This window comes from Gobius niger (genome assembly GCF_951799975.1).
Source record: "Gobius niger genome assembly, chromosome: 3".
Lineage (NCBI taxonomy): Eukaryota > Metazoa > Chordata > Actinopteri > Gobiiformes > Gobiidae > Gobius > Gobius niger.
In genome coordinates this window covers 30,192,942-30,216,044 of record NC_136854.1, presented here as the reverse complement: position 1 = coordinate 30,216,044, position 23,103 = coordinate 30,192,942, and the positions used below count along the sequence as shown (strand labels likewise).

Sequence of the window (23,103 nt, the reverse complement as noted above, 5' to 3'; positions counted from 1 at the left end):
TAATAGTCTGAGGTGAAGGAATGGTCTTTCCGAACTCAAATCCCCCATATTATTACTCTTTTGGGAAATTCAGCCTTTTATTAAGTTTGTATTTTCACCCAATTTACTCGGGCATAAAGCTGGATTGGTGACTTGCACAGGAAAGAAGAAGAAAAAATGAGCAGGTCAAGAATAAATTGAACAATATTCGGGGAACAATGTTATATTTGAGAACTCCCCTGTCTTTTTTCAATATTTATTAGTTTATTTCACCAATTTACAGTGGGAACCTGATGTTCACATACACTATAAAAAGATACATATGCATTTTGTCCTCAGTTTCTGACATGAAACCAGAAATAACGTTTCCTTTTATAGGTCGATTAGAATTGAAAAGAAGCTATTTTAGCTTCTTTGCACTGGCTACCTGTACATTTTAGAATTGATTTTAAAATGTTGTTGTTTGTTTTTAAAGCTTTGAATAGACTGGCCCCTCAGTATATTGTAGACCTCATCCAAATCTATACTCCGGCACGCACTCTGAGGTCTGAGGCCCAGCTACAGCTTGTGGTTCCTGAAACAAAGCAGAAAACCAGAGGGGACAGAGCGTTCTCCGTTGTCGGAGTGTTTTAAATCTCATTTTAAGACCCATTTTTATTCTCAGGCTTTTAACACTGTGTGAGTTGTATGGTCCCCGTGTCTTTTATTTATTTTATCTTGTTGGTTTTATTGTTTTATTCATTGTTTTTAATTATTTTATTGTTTTATCTATTTATTTTTATTTATGTCTTTTACGAACTATTTATTGTTTTATGCAGGTTTTAGTATATTCTTTTTTCTTTTATTTTTAATCTGTTTTTTTGTGGTAGAGCTAATAAGGATTGTATCTGTTTTTAGGATCTCATGTGCAGCACTTTGGAAACATTTTTGTTGGTTAAATGTGCTATACAAATGGTTGGATAATTGGATTGGATAAAAAAAATATTTCTATTTGCTAAGTGCCAGAAGAATGAGAGATAGATGTTTTTGAAATTTGTTTTGTTACTTTCTACAAAGTCAGAAGTTTGCATAAACTAATATTACTATACCTTTAAACTATTTGGGAAAGCCCAGATGACAATGTCATGTCCTTAAGTGATATTTCAAGATGCCACATTTATTGGTTTAAACAATTACTGTTTTTTACCATAATGACCATTGTCATGTTTGGAGGAAAAAGGGGGAATCTTTGTCCTCCAAACATGAACACCATCCCAACTGTGAAATAAGGGGGTGGCATTGTCATGCTGTGGGGTTGTTTTTGGTGCAGGGGTGACTGGTGCACTTCACAAAATAGATGGCATCATGAAGAAAGAACACTATGTGGAAATATTGGAGCAACATCTCAAGACATCAGCCAGGAAATGGGTCTTCCAAAATGGACAATGGCAATGTGGAAAGATATCAAAAATGGTTCACCCAAGTTGTACAGTTTAAATGCAATGCTACCAGATATTAATGAAATGTATGTACACTTTTGGCTTTGTAAAAAGTAAATTTAAAAAAACGTATAGAAAATTATAACTTTAAATCTTCTGGCATTTTGCACAATTAAAAAATAAATAATATATATGTTTTTATTCTAATTGACCTAAAAAGCTAAAAGTTAATTCTGGTTTCATGTCAGACAGTGAGAAGAAAATGCATATGTGTCTTTTTATGCAGTGTACTGTATGTAAACATCTGGTTCCCACTGTGCATTCCTAATTTACAAAGTCATATCATTGAACTAATTTATGTAAACGAAAATAAACTCGAAAAGAGTATAGACTGAAGAAAAAAGTTTACAGCGCCGACCCCATATTCAATATAACATTCATGCATTTCAGAGTAATGCAAGTGAGGACCAAAACTACAGATTTATGATTTCAAAACACAATAGTCTATCATTATGACTGAAAACACAGTGTAATTTGAGAGCATTCACGACCTGAGGAATTACAACTTCTCAAAATGGGCTCAAAAGTACTTTGACATAGAATAAAACTCCATGGGAAGTCTACAAGATATCATGTCATATCATACAGAATTATGTTATCATAGTTTTCGCAATGAACATTTACTTTAACAACTAGAAATGCAATGGCTGCGCCATTGCGATTGACTGCGGAATTGCGGGAAGCGAATGCATAAATTGCATAAATTGCTTAATTTGCATAGTCTAATTTGCATAAACTGGTAAAATGCATAAAATGTCATGTTGCATAAACTGTATAAACTGCATAAAGTGGTAAAATGCATGAATGGGTTAATTTGCATAAATTATGTAAGTTGCATAAACGCTTTAAAATGCATTAACTGGTTAAATCCCATAAAGTGGTTACTTTGCATAAATTATTAATATTGCATAAACTTTTATATTCCATAAACTGGTCAAACTGTTGAAATGGCCTCAGTGCTTGATTGGCAGAAGCTGCACAAATGGCTGAAAGTCCTGGAGTCTCCCCATTGGCTGGATTCCCACATACACACCAATGCAAAAATTTCAAACTCTCATATAAAAAAACTGGAAAACGGCAGAAGGCCAATTTTTTCTCAAAACCCACAAGTTGCATAAGCTGAACATGCACAAAGTGCAGAAATTGCATAAAATGCAGGAAAAAGTGCAGAAAAGCATGGATTTGCAGCAGCCCCATTATAAGTCAATGGGAAAAATCTCCGACATTTTGGCCGATTGCGGAAACACCGTAAGTTGCAGAAGTCCCAAAAGTAATAGCACCCTTCTCCTCAACATGCGGAACATTTTGATGCATAACTTGCATAAATTGCACAAAGCATGAAGGTGCTGAAAGCTGGAGAAAATCGGGAAAAAGATGGAAGAGGAATAATAATAAAGAACATGAAAACCAATAATTGACTGCGGAAGAATTCCGCAGTCAATCAATTACAAAATAACAAATAAAGAACAAAATTTGGGTCACTGTCCGAATGTGAATGGACCTCTGTTTGCTACTTGTTTTTGTTTTGTTTCTTTCTTAATCTCTCACTGAAAAGCCATCTCAGTAGTGTTGTCACCACAGTGTTTCCCCATTATGTGTGATCACTATTGTGGCGCTGGACCACTGACAACGAATATGCAAATGTGTAAAACTCACTGACAGTTACTATGTGGCTGTCACGTATCCCACATTGGCCGTCAATCACACACACAAACACTGCAGCCTCCTGCTCCACGTGCTGCTCCGAACCCGTCATTTCACTGTTGTACCACACACCAACATGTTTGTCAACTATTGTCAGGCATTTTGCTTTGGAAAGAGTGTCACTCAGCAAGTGAAGTTGATTTGGAAGTCCTCTGACCAGGCAGGATGTCAAGATGAAAATACATTTTCAATACATTTGAGTTTATCTAATAAAGATTATAAACAAAAAACTTTTATTGTGGCAACTTTTGTTTTGATTCCGGCAGTGTGTTAGATAAGAACATTCTTCAAAAGATGATTGTCTCTCCTTTTGTTTACTCAAAAATGTATTTTTGCCTATAATAACACATCCTACTGATTAACCATAAGGTTGGATATAAAAAAAACTAGCAAAACCAATCACCAACAGTCATTTTGGTCATATGTTCGAGTTTTCTTTGTCCCATCCTACAAATTTCCTAAAGCCAGGGGTCTGAAGGATGACCAAAAAGGGGATCTATGAATGACAAACGTACAGAGTCTTCAATGTAACATCGACTTTGTTTTTCATGATACTAAATCAAATGGACTCGGTGAAATGTGGCTGATTTGTTTTCACTTCTACTCAACAAGGATCAATAATGGTAATGGCAAACATTTGTTTTTCAAACATTGCTTTCCAAACCTTTTGAATATACTGTCATATTCAGTTAGATTAGCACCATCATAACTTCATCTGAATACTATTTTTCTGATCGATTGTGCTAAAGTTTCTATTGAAATTTTCCCGTCAAACTTGTGTTTGGAGTTTGGGGAGGAATCTGGCTCAGTATTCACATTTTCCTTCATTCACTATTCATAAAGGCAGCAAACTATGTGTCTGGACTTTGCCGCAAAAAAAAGGAAGTGACCTTCAAAAGTAATGAATAGTCACAAACATTTACATTTTAAACATTTCTCAACAAGCAACAGTTCAATCAGCCTGAACACAATGATTTTTGGGTGAGTTTTAAAAAAAACATTTTTTTACCATTGCTTTATTTTTGGCTTTTGATTCTCGCGGAAGCTAGATTAGAACGCGAGTCGCCTTCATCCCAAAACAACAGCTCCCCGAAGTTGAGCCTCTCCTCTCGAGCCGCCTCCTCTCATTGTGGATAAGTTGATTGAGAGCATTTGGGCACCTGGCTGTGTTGTTTTAGCGCTCAGCGGCGGCCTCACCTGTTGGGAGTCATTCAGCACTGCCTTGGGAGTGCGACTAATTTGACATGCACCTGCGTCTCGGAATCGAGCACTTCTGTTTTTCTTTTTTTTTTTCTTACAAATTTGGTACTACGTTCAACCAACAAGCAGCAAATGTGTCAGATGGGATCTCTATGTGCCCGGATGTAGGAATATGAATAGGCCCGGCTGTGTGTTTTTTTCACTGCCGTATAAGAGAGTGGTAGGGCGGGGTGGTTAGCATTCTTGACTTCTCATTAAAATTGTGGTATTTTGGGCTGTATGCAGGAGCCATTTTACGTCTACGTTTACGACACATGTTCATTTTTGAGGTCCTGAATGGAAATATGCAGCAATATCTCATACTGGGCCATCATTGATCAATCTCTGGTCCTCCGGGCTCCCATGTCATATTTCAGCTGTGCCTCCTGATTTACGCTGCAGCATCAGCAAACTGGTGCACTGCCACCGCTGGGAAATCTTAAGGATCTCTCAGATGAATATACATTTGTCTGTAGTTGGTTTGATTAGTTGGGGTCAGTAGTGCTGTATAGATACAGACGGCATACGTCATACAAGGGGCATGGCCTATAGCTAAGGGGAAAGAAAACATCTCATGAGAATCACAATTGTTCACTAATTTATGCAGTTTTCTGGCAGACTATTAGCCAATAAAGTCAAGCTAAAATCAGCTGTTTTATCACAACAAATTGTTCAATAGAAGCAAAAAACTGCACTTGTTGCTAACGTAAGTATATGTAGCATGGAGCTAACGTTAGCTTTCTGGTTAGCATTGTCTGTTTTTTTAAGTATTTAATGGGCTGTTGAACCACTTTGCTTCTCTGCATGTGTCTATATCTATTTAGTAGAACAATAGATTCATAATTTGTCCCTATAAAATACAAAACTGGTCTCCAAATGGTGTTCCTCTGTTTTTAATCCTAAAATATCCTTTCTTCAGGGACTATAGGGATCCCCTCGTGTAGTCAGATTCAGACACAAAACTGCTTCCAGTATCAATCCTCACCTCAAAATATGAATAGATGTTCTGCATGTTTTGTCACAACATAGCTTTTGTATAGTAGTTAGCTAGCCATCACAGCAACAGCAGCAATTTTTTTCTCCTCACTCAATTTGCAGTGTTAAAGGTTCTATTCCTGTTCAGATTTGAAATGGGCATACACTCTATATTTCATTTCTGGGCGGATATTAATATTATTGCTTTTCTTGTCATCTTTATCTGGTTCGATCAGATATTCGCTCTTGAAGTTTGCCAAGCCACGCTACTTTGAGGCCAAGTTCAATTCAATTCAATTGACAAAGTTTTCTGCGGAGACCTGTGCGGTAGTTGAAGTTTTACCACTTTATCAGCTTCAAAGGTGAGCAGTGAAGCCACCAGGAGATAAGGCGGAGCAAAGTGCACACAACTATCAAGTTTGCTGTTGTTTTCTGTTAATAAGTGAATTAGCGAGGCTTGATCAGGTGCTTCATCAATAATTAAATTGTTAATTAAAAACACTGTGCTTCACTGAGCAACGAAGGAAAGTTAATGGGGATTAAAGCGCTGGTGCTGGATTTCTGTTCTGTGACTGGATCAATTAACCTGCCGCGGCTGCCGGAGGAGAACTTTGAAATATTTGGATGGTTTTAACGAGTGGCGACGAGTGAAGTGATGCACAGATGGACGGGAAATTTGGTAGTGAGTCAAAAATAAAATTGAAAACAAAACAAAAAATAGTTTTTGGTATTGTTCAGGGAAGATGTAGGTGATGTAGACCAATCAATCAATCAAAAGATAAATACATCAGAAATGTTGGCCATATAAAAAAAAAATGTCCAGCTGCTTAGATCAAGACTATCGATTGTTTAATTAGTATTACATGAACAGAGTTTCTAAAAATAGAAACACAAATAAACTGCAATCACATTTATTCTCGGAAGAAGAAAAAATGCAAAAATTAATTGTGAAAAGTCAAAGAAAATTCCAATGGCAAGGCCGACGCTTTTACCATAGGGTGTGAATGAGAAACTGAATAAAAAGTGAAGCCTTAATTCCTAACAATTGTATGTTCCTTTAAAAACTGGTCCATAAAAGGCTAAATAAAATTTTGCATTGTGAATATTAACCTATTATAAATGTTTTATATTAAACCTTGGCACCCTCAGGAAACCCAGCCAGACACGGTGAGAACATGCAATCTCCACATAGAAAACCCCCACACCGTCTGGAACCACAATGTCGCCAACATCTTACAAGGGTTCATGAGGGAACAATTTCTGTTATGGCTTCCTTAAGCTTTGAGCGCATGTTTTATGTCGATGGGCCTTCAATGCTATTGTTTTTACTAAAATTGTACCTATAAACAAATCCTTCAGGTCATCTCTCACAAACCAACCAGAAATGTCCAATTTCTTTTGGGCCATAGTGACTGAAGTTGGCAATGAAAGTTTTTTTTGTTTTACTATTTATTTTGTATGTATGATATGAAGAGAGTCCAACCTTCAAAAAAAGGTTTTGAAAAATATCAATCTTTCTTTCTAAACGATACAAGCACATTTTTGTGTCTGGGTCCCACAACATAACCTTTTTAAAGGTTATGTTGGAGGGCTAAAATACAGTATACAGAAAATATCTGATCTTTGATGTGCAAAATAATTGCCAAAATTGCCCATATTTTGTTGGTGAAATTTGAAACATGGATGAGCCAGATTTAAATGTATGGTTATATATTGTTGATATATTTGATGCAACTAAAAGTCGTGCAAGGAAATGGAAATCAAACACCTTCTTTTGCAAAGAAAAAATTAATCTTTATACCATTGTTAAGTACAAGATGATATCTAAATGTGCTACCCTAAAAGGTACTACTTTTTAAATGTGACAAAACTAGTATTTTTACCGTACTTAGGAGTCAACATGTGACGAAAAAGGCATCCCTCTTTTTGTCACATATAAAACATAATACAACGCAAACGTCATGCATTAGGCTCATTTTTTCACAAATTAATACTTTTACTACATATATTGATGTGCAAAAAGAATGTTACCATGAAGAAAAAGGTATAGTGTCTTTAAGTAGATATGTTGTTGCCACTATAATATATATCATTTTGAGAAAATGGTCCTTGAAGTAGAAACAGTGATGCAGCTTATTGTGAAAATAAGGCAATTATTTTTTTTACCCATGAAATTGACACATTGACCCAAAATATGAAGTCGTCTTATCTAAAAGTGCTTCTAGAAATGTGTGTAATGTTTGCTAGCGTTTCAGTGCGAGGTTGTGCGCTGTCTCCTCTGAGGTCACCCTTCCACGGAGCTGGGGGGGTGATCCGCGCACGCTCTCACGCACTGACCTGAGCGGCGTTTATCTGCAGCCTCAGGGACACACTCACCTCCTGACGCTGCTGCTGTGGACAAACACCGTCCATGAGCGGCTGAAGCTTCTATACTCGCGAGGCTGTAATGTCTTCACTTGATTCAATTTGCAGCCGGATAATATCGGACATTATGGAGATATGAAAGAAGGAGTTCCACATGAAGTACATTAAATATATTTGATAAAAGTCATTAAAAAAAGAATAGGACTGAGATAAAAAAAAAAGATTACTGTTTGCGCCATATATTTGCCTGCTAATCTTCGACATAGACGGCCACAAATTAGCTTATGTGCTATGTACATTGAATATTGAAAAATAATTGCTTTCTTTGTGTTTGCTTCACACGTGACAAAATTGACAAACTAAAGGTGACGATAATCCTTGCAAAACTAATCATTTCATGGCTTTTGAATTTACATACAATATTTTAAGGCGAGACGCTGCAGGTGAATAGGGAAACTTTTTTTGATTTAGAGAGATCAGTTTGAAACTTTTGCTGTAGATTGAGAAATATGAGAACCTGTAGTGTCTCCCCTTAAAATGATTTACTGCTCACAAACTGCAAACGTTAGCTCTTGGTGTCAGAAAGCATCCAAAAACAGCGAACCAAACGCATCAATCTTGCAAATCCTACTGATATTTTGTCTGGCATTTTCCATACAAGATAAACAGTGCGATAGACAGTCGGACTTGAAAGCTCATTGCCCATGAATCCACAGGTGTAGACGGATGTTTGCTCAGGAAGGAGCAGCTCGCTGAAATATAGAGAGAAGCCGGCACATGTTCAGGTTAAGTAAAGTCTGCCGTCTGAAAGATACAGAGAAAACCATGTTGACTTATTTTATTTGCTAAGCCCCTGTTATTGTATGGCGTGATTAAGTAGACGTGAGCGTACGCTATCTTTTCTCCGGCAGCACAATGTGTGTGTGCACAGGTGCACGTTATCTCCTGCAGGAAATCTCCGGGGACTTTGGATAATGTGGCCTTTTGATGACTGAAATGCAGATGAATGAAGAGTTTTATATCTCTATGTTCGGACTTGACATTAAGGTTTATTTGTATTTGGAGAGATTTTCATATTTTGTCCTTCTTGCAGCTGCTTTAGTGTATTGCTGTTTCTGCTGACGTACACAGTGGAATGCAAAGGTTTGGGCACCCCTGTACATTTTCAGGATTTTCCTTTGTAAATAGTTGTCTGGATATGAAATTTCAGTTAAAGGATCTGTATCCTGCTATTTTAGCCATTCCAAAGTTAAGTATAGGCATTTATATGATATCTTGTACCTCTACCACTATGTACTCATTTTTGTGATAAATTTAAGTATTTTCTGGAGGTATTTTTCAAACCCGGAAGACACAACGCTTCGATTGAGTTAACTCCGCCCCCTCTCTCCACACATACTTATGTGTACAACTTTACCGTAATATAAATAAACAGCAATAAGTGAAGTTATAAGGAGTTGACATCTGCAACACAGCTTCATTAATGGCTAACACACAAGCTAACACACAAGCTAATGCGCGTTTTGATAAACTCACCGCTCTGGTCCATCGCTGTTTACATTATGGGACTCGCGTTGGTTATAGTTAATCTACTTTGGTTCAGGCGAAGGTTCACCAAACATCCATCAGAGACAGTCACAGAAAAACACTATTTTGGTGAAAGTCGCCGAATCCCGGAGAGAAAAAAAAACTTCTGACGAGTGGTCTCTGCTTTAGGAAGGTTGAAAAAAGTCCTCGTAGCCAAACGCACTTCTTTTTCTCCGTGACATTATCGTTAGGCAAGAAAAAAGACCAGGTGTGTCCAGAATAGGTTATAACGAGCTCCATCTTCACAGCTGCAGCGCAAACATGACGTCTGTTCAGACGCTCAGGGGATGTGTTTGTTTTGGCCACAGCTGACCTGGAAGCACCTCGGGCACATCCATTATTTTTTTTTCTTTTCCTTTATTTCCTTCTTACATCAGAAATAATGAAAAAGCTGGTTTACAAATTAAAATCAGGCCGCAAGCATAGAATTAAGACATTACATTGCAGAGGCCGAGCACTTCCGTTCCGTTGTGACGACACAACTGAGCAAGTCAGTCGTTCACCAGGAGAGGGCGGAGCAGCTGCTCAGAGAGCAGGATTCAGGAGGATTACTGAGAGCTGCGTGAATGAAGCCACAAACCACTCTGGGGGTGTTTTTGATAAGGAAATAGCACAACAACATGGCCAAAAGCTCCAAAAAGTCGATTTTGCATGATATAGGCCCTTTAAATATATCATAGGAGACAAACACAGTGATATATCAGAAGTGAAATAAAGTTTACATGATTTATGGAAAGTGTGCAAGAATTATTTAAACAGAATTAGGCGTGTGCATACATTAGGCATCCTTTTCACCCTTTTAATTTTATTGATTTCAATACCTTTAGCACTAATTATTAAAAATTGGTTTGGTAGCCTTAGTGACCCTTGACCTCCATACACTGGTGAATCCAATCTTGAGAAAGGGTTTTTAAGGAGGCCAATTGTAAGTGTTTCTCCTCTTTGCATCTTCTCTGAAAAGATTTACAGGGGTGCCCAAACTTTTGCATACCACTGCAACAGTCCCTCCAGTGTTTCGCAGGTATTTTTAGTGATTTTTGCAGGCTAAAATGCCTGATATCAATGAACTGTTGCAATTATTTTTCTGCTTAAAACATTTTTTTTTTTTAAATGGTTGTATCATCTATAAAACAGATCACTCGTGCTTTGGCTTCGTGACTCCTAAAGTTCGCCCATCAAAGAAAGCACCTGACACGAACCCCACCAGGGGGAAACTGCTGATCTAATTGCAGGTTTCAGTTGTTATTCACCTGCCCAGCTGACTGCCCCGTCAGCTGTGGCAGGCGTACTAATTGTATATCACCACACGTGCGCACCCTCGCTCCCAGTCACACGCCACAGTGAATGGTGCTTACCAGACGGACTATTGAAGGGATTAGGCCTCACCGCACAGACTAAAGCCCGGGTTTGGAGCGCTTACCTAACTTTAAAAGGACTTTGAGCGTCTGGACACTGCTCAGCAGGACCGGTGAGAACAATCCATCATGTTTCTGTTTTCATGTTTTCCGTAGTGTGGCTACATGGGCGCACACTGCAGCTACGACCTCACGCTAACAGTTTGTGCGCCTTTACAGGGCTCTTTTTGGGGACCAAGAGACAGAATAAATCGGGATTTTCCTTGGATTGAAAGGGAAGGGCTACAAAGACTCAAACAGTGCGCAGCATGGATCAATTAACTTTTGAGTAACATAAAGGGGCAGTATCCGTTTTTCTGAGGATTGTGTTTCTAGTTTGAAATTAAACCTATATGATTTATGCAACTAAGAAAAACTGTCTATGTCCTAGTTCGTTTCTATTTTGCATGATTAAATCCTGGTTTACTACCAGGCCATAGTGTTTATCTGTCATTCAATCACCAAATAAATGAGTCTCTAAAGTCAGATATTTGAGTGAGAAGAGGCGGGAACAGGTGCGACCAGGGGTGTACCGGGAACTCATTTTGGCCCGCGAGTTTTATTATTTAAATTGGCCCACGTAGCCATGGAGTTTCCGCTCACCTCACAGGTTCTTAGCTTTGATAATTAATTAGAGGTTGTAGGAATGGTTTCAACACTTTCTCCTTTCACATGGTCAGCTACACACATAATCTGGGCCTGACACATCTCCACTGTCAGCTTTGAGTTATGCAAATGAAAATCTATTATTTATGCACTCTTTATTGGTCGCAATTGCCTTTTATACTTCCTTGATGCGTACCTGTCTAGTCTTTGTGTACAAATACAAATACAATTTGGGTTCATGTGGGGTCTTGTTTCTGTGTTAGCAGTTCAAAGCCGAGCCCACGGGACAATCTAGAGTTGCCTGGCGGTGATTGCGCCGCATATCGCACGCTGGAGACATGTAATCACACGAACAGTGACATAATCCACCTGCCTCGTGATATTCCCTCCCTCGCCTCCTCCCTCCTTCATCGAATCTTTTCTCTTCTTTCTCCACTCGACAATGTTATCTAACCTTGGTTCTGGTGAGTGCACAAGTGCAAATCCAGCGGCTATAATCTCTCCCTCTTTTTAACCTGCCCTTCTTCTTTCCTCTCCTCCTTAATCCGCCTCGTCTCTCTCAGATTAATCAAGAATAAGGGATGAGGAGAGAGGAGAGAGAGAGATGAAGGTTTTGTTTTGATATGCAGATAAAACATGTAGTGGCGTGGTGAATATACTCTATATTTATCTATATTTACAAGCCTGATTTTTTAAGATCAAGATTTTTTTTACAGATTTTGTTAGTAATAAGTAATAATTACAAGAAAAAGATTCCCGTGTTTGTATAATTGTGGCTTAAAAACATTATTTTTGACTATGTACGGATAAGATGGTGACATATGAGCGGATGTTGGATTACGATCTTGAGAAATGTGGCGGCTTCATGTCGGCAATGTAATCCAGGATATAAAGATCGCTTCTGCACTTCAGATTTTACCAACATGAACTGGAATACTCAAAACTGAATGACTGAATCGAAATGCTACTTGTATGTTTTCGATGGGGATAAATTACAATATGGGAAAAAAGAGTGCATTCCCTAATCTTAAATGACGGATAAAACTGTATTTTATTAAAGCAAGACACTGCAAGTGAATAGGGCAAAAAATCAGACTTAGAGATATCAAAGAGACATAAATATAAAGATAAATATAAGAAAAACATGTATTGCAAGTTCTCTGTCCTTTTATGTTTTCATACAAAAAATAAGGCACTTCATGCAATTTGGATATCTTGTTTAGGTTCTGAATAGGCTATATGCAGTATAAGTGGGGGGGGGGGGTAAATCTGTCTTTTTGCTGTTCAAAGCGTAATAAATCAGGCGGGAATTATACATTTAAAAAAATAAACCTTCACAAGAAAACTTTCAAGTATTGTTTACTACAAGACTGTAAAGTTTGGAGTCAGAAGCTACGAAAGTGGAGATATTGTATAAAGAAAACCACATTTGAAAAAAACTGTCCCTAAAGTTTTGCAACGTCTACACATGCGCCTGTATATTTCTTCCGTCTTTAGCCGCTGCTATGTCCTCGGCTGACTCTCAGATAGGACATCAATTTGGATTACAGTGCCAGTTCATCCATTCAATCAACTTTTCATATATTAGACGAAATCTGTAAATTAATTTCTGTATATGTATTATAGTAAAAAAAATCACAAAAAATGTCTTGAAAGGAGACTTCAACAGTCTCCAGTAAAAGCAGCTGGTGGGGGCGAGTTCAAGGACAGTCCGTACAGATGAGCACCTCACTGGTTCACTGTTTATCGATCGCTTGTGGCCAGGTCGTGCAGGTCACTGATAAGTTAACTGGTGTCTGCTCAAACTGTAGCCTGCGATGCTTTCTCCTCACACCAAGATCAAACGTAGCTACGGGACATGGCTGATATACTTCTGTTGGGTTTGATTAAGATGAGGGCAAAAAAGTGTGGCCCTTGTCACTAACATTATAAAAACATACCATATAAAAATATATATATGTATATATATGGCTGCGCAACACTGTATATCGCCACATTATCAAAACATCATATTTCACAATCCCTGACGTATTCCGTCTTATTAAATCGTTCTCATCTCTGTCATTTTGGTTGGCCGTCAGCTGTTTGGAACTCCGCCCACCACCACAAAGTTGCTATTATTTCATTTGTCTATTCTATTGAGGTTCCATTTTAATCGATGTTTAAATTGGCACAGTTCCAACCATCTGATTGCCAACCAAAAGTCACATGACTGAGAATAGTCTATGGGTGATGTGTTAGTATAAGTTAGTAAGTTGCTTTCCATTTTTATTGCAATGTGTATTAATTCCCTTGTGAGATTCAGTATGATACAGTGAAGTGGTGTGTCTTTCCCGAGGACACAGTGGAAGCATGTAGTGATGATTCTGAACCAATCAAAGTGCCAACATTTAATAGGACTTCTCAACTACTCAAACTACTCCTCATTTACTCATTAAAAACCTATCAGATATCATATAGATTTTCCAGTTAAATGTAAGTTTGCCCTTTGCAAGATAATGCATATTCCATGTAAATTCAACACGGCAGCACCTTGTGAACTGTTGCTAACCCGCGCGTCTGGTTGCCTCTCCATGTCCTCTCGGTGCATACGAGATGTGCCAAGGTCTTGGCTTCTGCCTGCGGCCTGTATGTTCCTGTGACAATGCCTACACTCAGCCTCACATACATAAAGATGAGCACAGGCCTATAGCTGCCAGTTACAGCAGCACAACCCCTATGCAAACCTGACTTCTTACAAGGATTGTCTGTTCTGTCCAATATTGTAACAATCAATATCTGAGGAAAATAGATGTTTCCATTCTTTATATGTTTTGAAAATTTTTTTTGACTTTTGATGTGGGTTACTAATGTCACCACAGAAACAAAACGTAGCTCAATTTGATCAAGGAGTGACATTTTAATTCACTAAAGCAGAACTGGTGATTAAGAAACACTGCTACAAAAATAGAAAATAACAAGCACGGTTTTGTTTGTTTTTTCTATATAGAAGTGTTTTTGCCATAGAATCTTGGCCAATTCTTTGAACTTTGGTGGTTCTCTCTGGGAGTTTCCATTTATTGTTTCCATTAGTTTAAAGCGGAGGAAAACTAAAACTTGGGGACCAAATGCTGTCCTAAAACATGCTCACTAGGCTAATTGTCTTGCATATAATTGACCAAATCTTATGGCTCAAGATCTGGAGATGGTTCGATAAGCTAAGGAGTCTTTGATAAGTGTCTGCAAAAACTACTCTTCCAGAGCGGCACATGTGCAAGCAAACAGGAAGCAAAGTGAACCAATCAACGAAGGGCAATCAGCAGCGTTACTAGCCGTTCTATGTTAATATTCAAACATGACCTACTGTCGATGTGTTTTTGGTCATTTACCGACAAGTAGAAAAAAGCTCTCGGTTCTCTCTTGCACCGCCCGTAATCGAGGGGACTTCTGCATCCCAAGAGTGACGCTGCTCGCGAACAACACGTAACTGCAATAAATGACTCTGATTGCACTGATCTGTTTGAGTGAGCGAGCGCCCTGCCCGAACTAATATCCCTGTGTATGAAATATACAGATATATACAGTTAATATTCAATTAACAGTTTAGGGGGGTCCGGATAGAAGGTTTATGCACAACTGCAGCCTCTGGAGGGTCCTACACCTTGATGTTCAGGAGACTCCGGAGGCACCAGCAGCTTCAAATACTTGTTTGCTGTTTTGTAGCAGCTGTTCTCTTAATCTGATGTATTTGTCTGGCAGAAACTGTCCTCATTGTGGATGTATCTGCACAAACCCGTGTGTGCTCTAAATGTTTCATGAAATATCAAAGCTTTTTCAGTCGTTTTTCCCTTAACTGGGCTTAACGGACAACTAATCCTCCCAGGCGCCTAAGATTGATGTCAGTGATTCAAAGAGCCCTGAGACACAACACCATCCATGAGTTCATTGAAAAAAAAATGGCTTTATGGTTTCTATGGCACTGAAACAAATCTTGAAAAGAAAAAACACTGCTACGTAAAGACAAATTTACAAGCACAGGTTGAGTTGTAATCTTCAAGTGCGCTCCACCACTTTCAGTAACAATACTATCACTGTAATGTAAACACATGTCATTATAAAGAAAGCTTTGTAACTATATATCTGTTTTTTAGGTTATTTTAGAAAGACACTAGGTAAAACAAACAAAGCTTGTTCAAATACCTTACACATTTCGACGGACAAGGAACTACTTCCGTCTTCATCAGAGGCCTGGACTAAATGTGTTATCAAGAAGACATGATGAATGTAATAAAAGAACTAAATGTCTGCTTTTACAATATATGGAAAAAACAAATGTCATTCCACTACGAGAAAAAACAAATCTGATACTGTACTACGGCAGGGTTTCCACGTGGCATTAGAAACCATTAAAAGTCATTAATTGAATCAAGGCCATGAATGACATTAAAAAGCATTACATTGGATTAATTGTAAATGTTGAGCATATTCCTCTGTTTGATGAAATATTTGCAAATCTTAAGACAATTAAATATGCACCAATTTTGTCTGTGTTTGTAGCATTCAAATGTGGGCATTAAAAAGCATTACATTTGACTTGCTGACTTGTATAAACTCTGTATTGGCCCGTTAAAGTTCAATTGTTTGGGATGATCTCCAAGAATGCCAAATGCATTACACATCAATGAATGAACACGTTTTTTTATACTTTTCCACAATGTTTACTGATCTAAGAGACAACTTTTATCATAAGTTTTGCTAGTCACTTCGGGTCAGCACATTTTGGTGAATTCTATACATCTTCATTTCGCAGACATATGGTGCACCGAGCCGATCCTTTTCTATAGTTCTAGAGTTTTCTATACAAAAGTGAACTCTCGCGGCGCGTCCTTCCCACCAGCATCTGTTTAGCGGCATTAGCTTGAAACTTGAGGTGACCAGAGCCGACATCGCGGAGCGTTCGGAGAGATAGAGAGGAGGAGAGCTGGAGTGGGGGTGTGGAGGGCGCAAAAAGGTCCACTACGTTTTTCAACAATAAGCCCATTCATCCAAACCATTCCCAAGCCTCTTTAAGCGCCACGTTTCTGTACTCCCCTCTATCACTTCGGCCTCTTCTTCCCGCCCTATTCTTTTAATATCAAAACCCCCGGACACTTCATATGCAGATGAATAGGCCTGTGTTTTAATTAACAGTACTCACGCGGTGCCAGTCGGGCGATACTCCATCTTAGATTAAAGATTTCTTTTTTTTTTCTTCCCCCGCTCTTGTTGTCGCCAATCCCGCCGCTTCCTGTCCAGGTAGCAGGTTTCGCCATCGCACAAAGGAGCGATTGTGCAGCGCGTGTGTTAGTGTGTGTGTTCGGGAATCAAAAGATGAATTTGTGGCATGTTTCTCTCTCCATGGGATAACATGGGAGTCCAGTGGGCATGTGTAATCATTATGAGTGGTAGCACGGGCAAACGGAGGAACAGGGACGGCGTGAAAAAAATGAGGAAGCGATCGGCAAATCGCTTACACTTAAATTTGAATGACTGGAAACTCGACGAAAGCCATTTCAAAGAATATATTAGCCTTTACTGTAAATGTTCTGTTTATTGTAATTGCTCTCATTTTATTGTTGTTGATATTCTCTCTTATTGTTAAATGTGTGAGCATTTCTTTTATTGTGCAGCACTTTTTTTCTCTCTCTTTTGGTAGATTAAGCACAAATGTACAGCATATAACATATTTCCCGTGTACTGATATTTGAGTCATACTTTCAGTGGTAATTCTATAGCCCCACAATATGAGGAATGGAAATTTATTTGATTTGAAAACAACAATATGTGTATGTTGCAAAATTAAATGTAAAGCACTTTATAAATAAAGTTTTGATTGATTGATTGGAAATGTTTTTTCTATCGTAATTTGGTCTGGTCCCAGTCTCTGGCTGGGCATTCATTTAAATGTGACCCTTTACAATAAATAAGCAAATATTGTGACATTGTGTTTTGTTTCTTTTAAATTGTTATTTTGTGTTGAAAGTAAAGGTATCCAAACTCATCTTCAGATCACAATCCAGTTTCTGGGAACTAATCCGGCCTAATAAACGCCAAACGGACATTTGAACTCATAATCACCACTGGGCACGGCCTTCTCTATTATCAAACCTGCCTCTGACCAAATAAATAGGATTATTGTTGGGAGATTACAATATCAGACCTGGAGAAACAGATGCTGAGCAGAGCCGTACAATCTGGGCGCAGTAACCAGAGCGCGGCGCTCACAATGAGCAGAATGGCCCGAAATTACAGTGTTGGAGAGTGGGTCATCACTGAGAGAGAAGAGGGAGATTCCACGGACTGACAAAGGTACAGGGCATGGATTAAACACAGGGGGGCAGTCTATTTGTGAAGGAGTTTAATAGATGGGTAGATGTGAGACTCACATTTGTCCACAACTAGTTTTTGTTTTTATTATCCTATTATATATCTTCTCAAACTACTTCACACTTTAGTCTTGGTATTTCTCACTACAACTTAGAATAGACATTTAAACAATAAGAAATTAACATCGACAAAAATGAATCTTATTTATTACTACAACTCTATTTAAATGCATCTCCCTCCTTCCACTGCTGCTTTAGCGGTGTGAAGCAAACAGAAAACATACACAGAGAAGATGAAGACCACTTCTGCAGAGACAATGAATCAGACATAATACATGGTCTCTGAGAGCCGGAGCTTCTGATGAAGGTACGACATGTGTGCCAATAAAGGTGGGGTGCAACGACCACATGTATTGAAATGTGAAAATCACAAGATCAAGCACTGTCTCTGTTTTAAAACTAGATGTTCAAATAAAGTGCCTTTCTCTTAAATGCGAAAAGCAAAGTGAAACAAATCCTTGCCTCGCATCTATTATAGAAAACGCTATCTCAATGGCCGCCGCCTGGGCGCCGCCATGTTTATTTCCCATACCGACTTTGAAGCTAAGCAGGAAAGTGCCTGGTTTGAACTGGGATGGGAGACCGTTCCTCGGATGCTAAGCAGGGAAGGGCCTGGTTAGGACTGGGATGGGAGACCGTTTGGGAACACCAGGAAGCCTGGCGACAGTACTGAGTGTGTGCGTGGTTGGTGCTGCCGTGCGTGTGCGCGCATCCAAACAGGGCGCGTGCGTGTGTGTGGCGACAGTACTGACTACCACTTAACGAGCGCATGGCCTGCACTGCGTTGTTTTTTTCTTTCTTTTTTTTTTTAACTTTGCTGCTGTACCATTTGTTTTCGATTTTGCTTTCACGTATTGTGAGCCCAGAGGTACATTTTATTCTAAAGCAGCTTGGAAAGCATTGCCAATTTTATTGTCAGGTTATAGATACTGTCTAACAACGATCATTAGGCTATTTCAGTTCTAAACCTACTTTTTTTTTTTTTATTGTACACTACCGTGATGCACCACAACACTGGTCCTGCACCGTGAACCAAACCGTTAGAGCTGAACCCCTAATATTTATCCATAATTATCCCACTGTCTCTTGAATTCTATTCCCTGAGTTTAGCCAAAATATTGTCGTTGTAGTTTATAAGAAAGGAGTACGGGTGCATCAAACACTCCAATTGCAGTTGGTTTGAAATTATTTTTTGCATTCATTATTTTACACATTTGTAGTGGCCATAGTTTTTGGAATGGGTTGGGAACCACTGGTCTACAGCTGAACTGTGTGACGGGTTGGACATTTCTTTGTCATCACTCATAATCTCAGAATATCAAATGTGGAGACTAGCGAGGCCCGGCCAAAGGCCGGGTCTCAGCTAGTAAAAGAATAATCTGCTCCCAGCTTCCTTCATTTTGTGATGTCTGGGACTAACTCAGCTGTAACGTGATAAAGTAGTTTGTGAAAAGACAGGTATTTAAAAATAGGAGTGTAAAGTCACAGAAGAAGGTAGTCTGCAGGGTCTGAAGAATGTATCTATTCATCTGTTTGAAATTCCCATTACTTTCTGCGCTATAACCACCAGTGCGTGTGTGTGTGTGTGTAGAAGTGTGCACACAGAGTTCTATTATTATCATGAAGAGTATTGCTTGCAGGCGAAGATGAACCATTTGCATATGTTGGCGAATCCCAGGTGGAATACCTAGCTAATGTGCGAAACAACTCTTTTTACAGGCGCCTAACGGACTCACAATTCGATTTGGAGACTGTGCCAGGTTTTTTGGGTTTTTTTTTTTTGCGAGTGTAATATACGTTTAAACTCTGGGTAACCTCGCCCGGTGTCACAGCGCAAACAGCTGGTACAATCAAGAGGAATACGAGAGAAAAGAAGTAATCTATCTGTGGATTGTGCCGCGGTGTTCATTATTCCCACATTATGATAACATGAGAGGCGGATGGGGTGCACTGAGTAGATACTGCTTTCTTCCGTCTATATACCAAACCACAACGGACGTGTAAACTAGGGGTCGTACATTGAAAATCAGCAGGGTCCAAATAAACAACCAGTGAAGTGACATTTTCGAAAAAGAGTTAGTCAGTTTCTTTTAAAGAGTGCCTACAATAACACTGTAAGCATCAGTGTCTCCCCACCAAATTTACAATAAAGTTCTTGCTGCAACGTAGACAAATGTAAGACAAACAAGTACGCAACAGTCTCTTCTCGTTTAAACGTGCTGTTTTCCACGTCCACCTTCCTCTGTTCTGAACTTGCCGTGTCAAATGTCTGTCTTCTGTCCGCACTGCTTCCCCCTGGTCCGCCTCACTCTTTCGCCTGTTGCGTTTCCTTGACTTGCCGATACACAGTATGTTGTCTACGTGTGCCCCCGGGTCTTAGGCTGAAGGCACGTTCCGCTCAGTGTACCAAAAGCAGGAGATGCGGCGCAGGGGTGTCCAACTCTTTGGGGTCGTGGGCTGAAATTCAGCCCCCATGGCGGGCCGCGGGCCACATATATCGTGCAGGACTGTGGCCAAATAAATAGCAACGACTTACACGTATTGCACTTTATCAGCCTGTGTCACATGTTTCTCAAAGTGCTACATAAAGTCAATATTCATTCACTCCACATTCAATGGCAGTAAGTGACTATTGTAGCCACAGGCGCCCTGGGGTAGACTTACCACATGGCCATAATATGCTGTTTATATCCCGATCTCTTATTATGTCAGTGCCCTCTACTGGATAAGTGTGAAATTCTTTCCTTTTTAAAAAATGTAAGCTGCCCCCTAGTGGCTGGAATGAGTATTCTTGTTATTTCATCAACAATTTATAGAGGCACTCTCTGTAAAGCGCTTTGTGACCATGTCTGTGAAAGGCGCTATATAAATAAAGATCTTCTTCTTCTTCTCTAGCAGCAAACGCAAAAGATTATGTGATTATTGAGTTAGATTGGTGAAAGATTATGCGCTGAAGAATTACTACCAATAGTTTTGTATTTTGAGCGGTAATTTTGTGGTAAAATAAGGCCAAGGAGCCAAACACGTGACCGATGGCAAAATGCACCAGCAACAAAAAAAGGGTGCACAGCAATACACTTTTTTTCACTGACAAAAGAGAACTATTCTTAATATGTTTTGGTGAAGACAATCTATTTCAGAACACTGTTTTGAAATGCCGCAAACAATCGGACCTTGTGGCAAGTTCAAAAACCCCAAGTGGCGCTGCTATTTTGAATCAGCCCTGCTCTTTCACAAAAGTTTTGTCGCTTACACGTTTGTTTAAGCGTGTATCGAGTATGTTTGTTAATAGACCGGGAGCATGTATTTCTCCTTTTTTTTGATCCGCATATACTGATGCATTTACACATTGTGAATGAAGGAAGACGTCTCAGCTCTAGTCCGGGTTTGCCACAGAAAATCACGTCCATTAGGATTTGGAATTACAAGAAAACAAAAGGTGTGTCATTTGAATTGTCTTAATGAATTGAAATGCTATGGGAAGTAGCTCAATTCAAATACACATCAAGACTGAGAGATATTCCTTGGTTGTAAATGTACTTTAACAGATTTTGTCCATTATCTGTGAGAACAAAAACACTGTTGGGTTCATTTGGGGCTTTGATGACTCCAAATGATGAATAATAAATTCTTTCTTATGTTTTTTGTTCTGGCTCTGTCTTTGTCTGCTGCTGATATCAGACGCAACCAGCAGGCTCCAGTGCTCAGGATATTCCCTGCAGAAATCTATTGGCTTTTGTCAGATCTGTGGCCAAAATTGACATTTTTTTCAGAACATGTCTGTGGATGTCTAAATTACGGCGTTGGCGGGTTTTACCCAGGCCTCAGCGTGTCTGGGAATCAAACCCGGGACCCTCTTACAGTCGGTAAAGAGCGGTCGCAAGTGGTTCACTGTGCTGTTCAATAATTACTTGTTTTACTCCAACATGTAAGCTCTCAGTCGCACAGGAGTGGTTAGGAAGGAAATTGACGGATTTCAAAATGTATTATTTGGCGTTGTCATGCAACAGGAACATTATGGCTTGCAGGATGAACTCTCCATTTATTTTTGGGCCTTTTTTCTCAAATCCATTTTAATCTGAACAAAAGAAGCAAAACTTGACCACAAAAGCGCAGCGTTTTCTCTTGAAACCTTCGCCTCGTTTTGTGCTTTTTATTGTATCTAGTTTAATTGTGATTATTCATTTCGTCGGAATGGTGGACTCACTGTAAACACTGCACTAAACCAGCTCCAATAAAGAGACTAATTACAGCAGATGTTGGCTCATCTGGAACGCTGGCTCTGTCTGCGGATGTGGATGCGAGAGCAGGTTTAAATATATGTAACACAGCTGTTTTGTTAAGACTGTTTGTAGGAGCTGCACCTGCCAAACAATAGCACATTTCCCCTTTTTAATTTAGTAGAATGGCAAACTGGTCAACTCAACTGTTGAAGTGTTCATGCCTGATGGCTTAACTGCTTCTTTTCTCTCGTTTTTTGTTGGGTGTCACCACAGATTAGGAGCTTGACTGGTGGGACAGAGCCCAGGAACAGAAAATGTACAAAAACACTACATAAATCTCTTAACCTCTAAACCTTACGCTGTTTAACCTGAAGCTAGCTAGCTAGCTCAACGAGCTCAACTGTTTATGGAAACAGCTGCGGTGGAGTCGCTTACACCTGGCCCCCACTAACTGAAACTTTTATGTTTGACTTTACTAATCCAGCCAAATATGCTTAAATGCTGGGATCATTTTATGTACGCCTGAAAATTATGAATAGTGCCTTAACCGTTTTCAATAGAAATGGAGAGCTCGTACTTTATTAACAGTAGCTAACCTAGCTGCTCACTCTCCTCTACTTCCCATTTATCAAACGTTTTGTTTTGGCCAAAAACGTTGAAATTAATCACAAAATCCATCTCATACGTTCCTGTCAGTCACTAATTACGCGTTTATCTGATTCAGCTGTGTCATGCGTTGCTATGGCGATGCCCACCACAGCAGAGTGATATCCCAGTGATTTAACTACCGGACTACGTGTGCGGTTATACGAAAATAATGCACGCTTGTTAGCACCCACCAGCCAATTAGAATCCAGTATTCACCCAGACCATGGTATAATAAACATTAATTGAACTCTGAAAACACTTAAAAATGTGTATAAATGTAACTTACGTAGCTGTCAAATCTCGTTATTGCTGGGAAACTACTGCGTCCCTCTTTCCTATTAAAAATTAAAAAAGAAAAAGCATTCCTCTGCTCCCCCAAACTGAACTACAGTATATTGGTTAGGGCGGTGGGATGGTTTGCTGTGGGCCCTGAAAAATTTCCCTTTTTTTCAAATCCAAAACTTTACCGAAAGCACAAATACACACACTTAGTTGGAATCTG

The 23,103-nt window shown here is 39.2% G+C and overlaps 1 protein-coding gene across 7 annotated transcripts in view; it reads right to left on the bottom strand.

The window, feature by feature from the left end:
• The window catches only part of tenm3 (teneurin transmembrane protein 3), a 627,437-nt gene that overhangs the window by 423,615 nt on the left and 180,719 nt on the right, over positions 1–23,103 (bottom strand). The gene's annotated exons all lie outside the window — the stretch shown is intronic.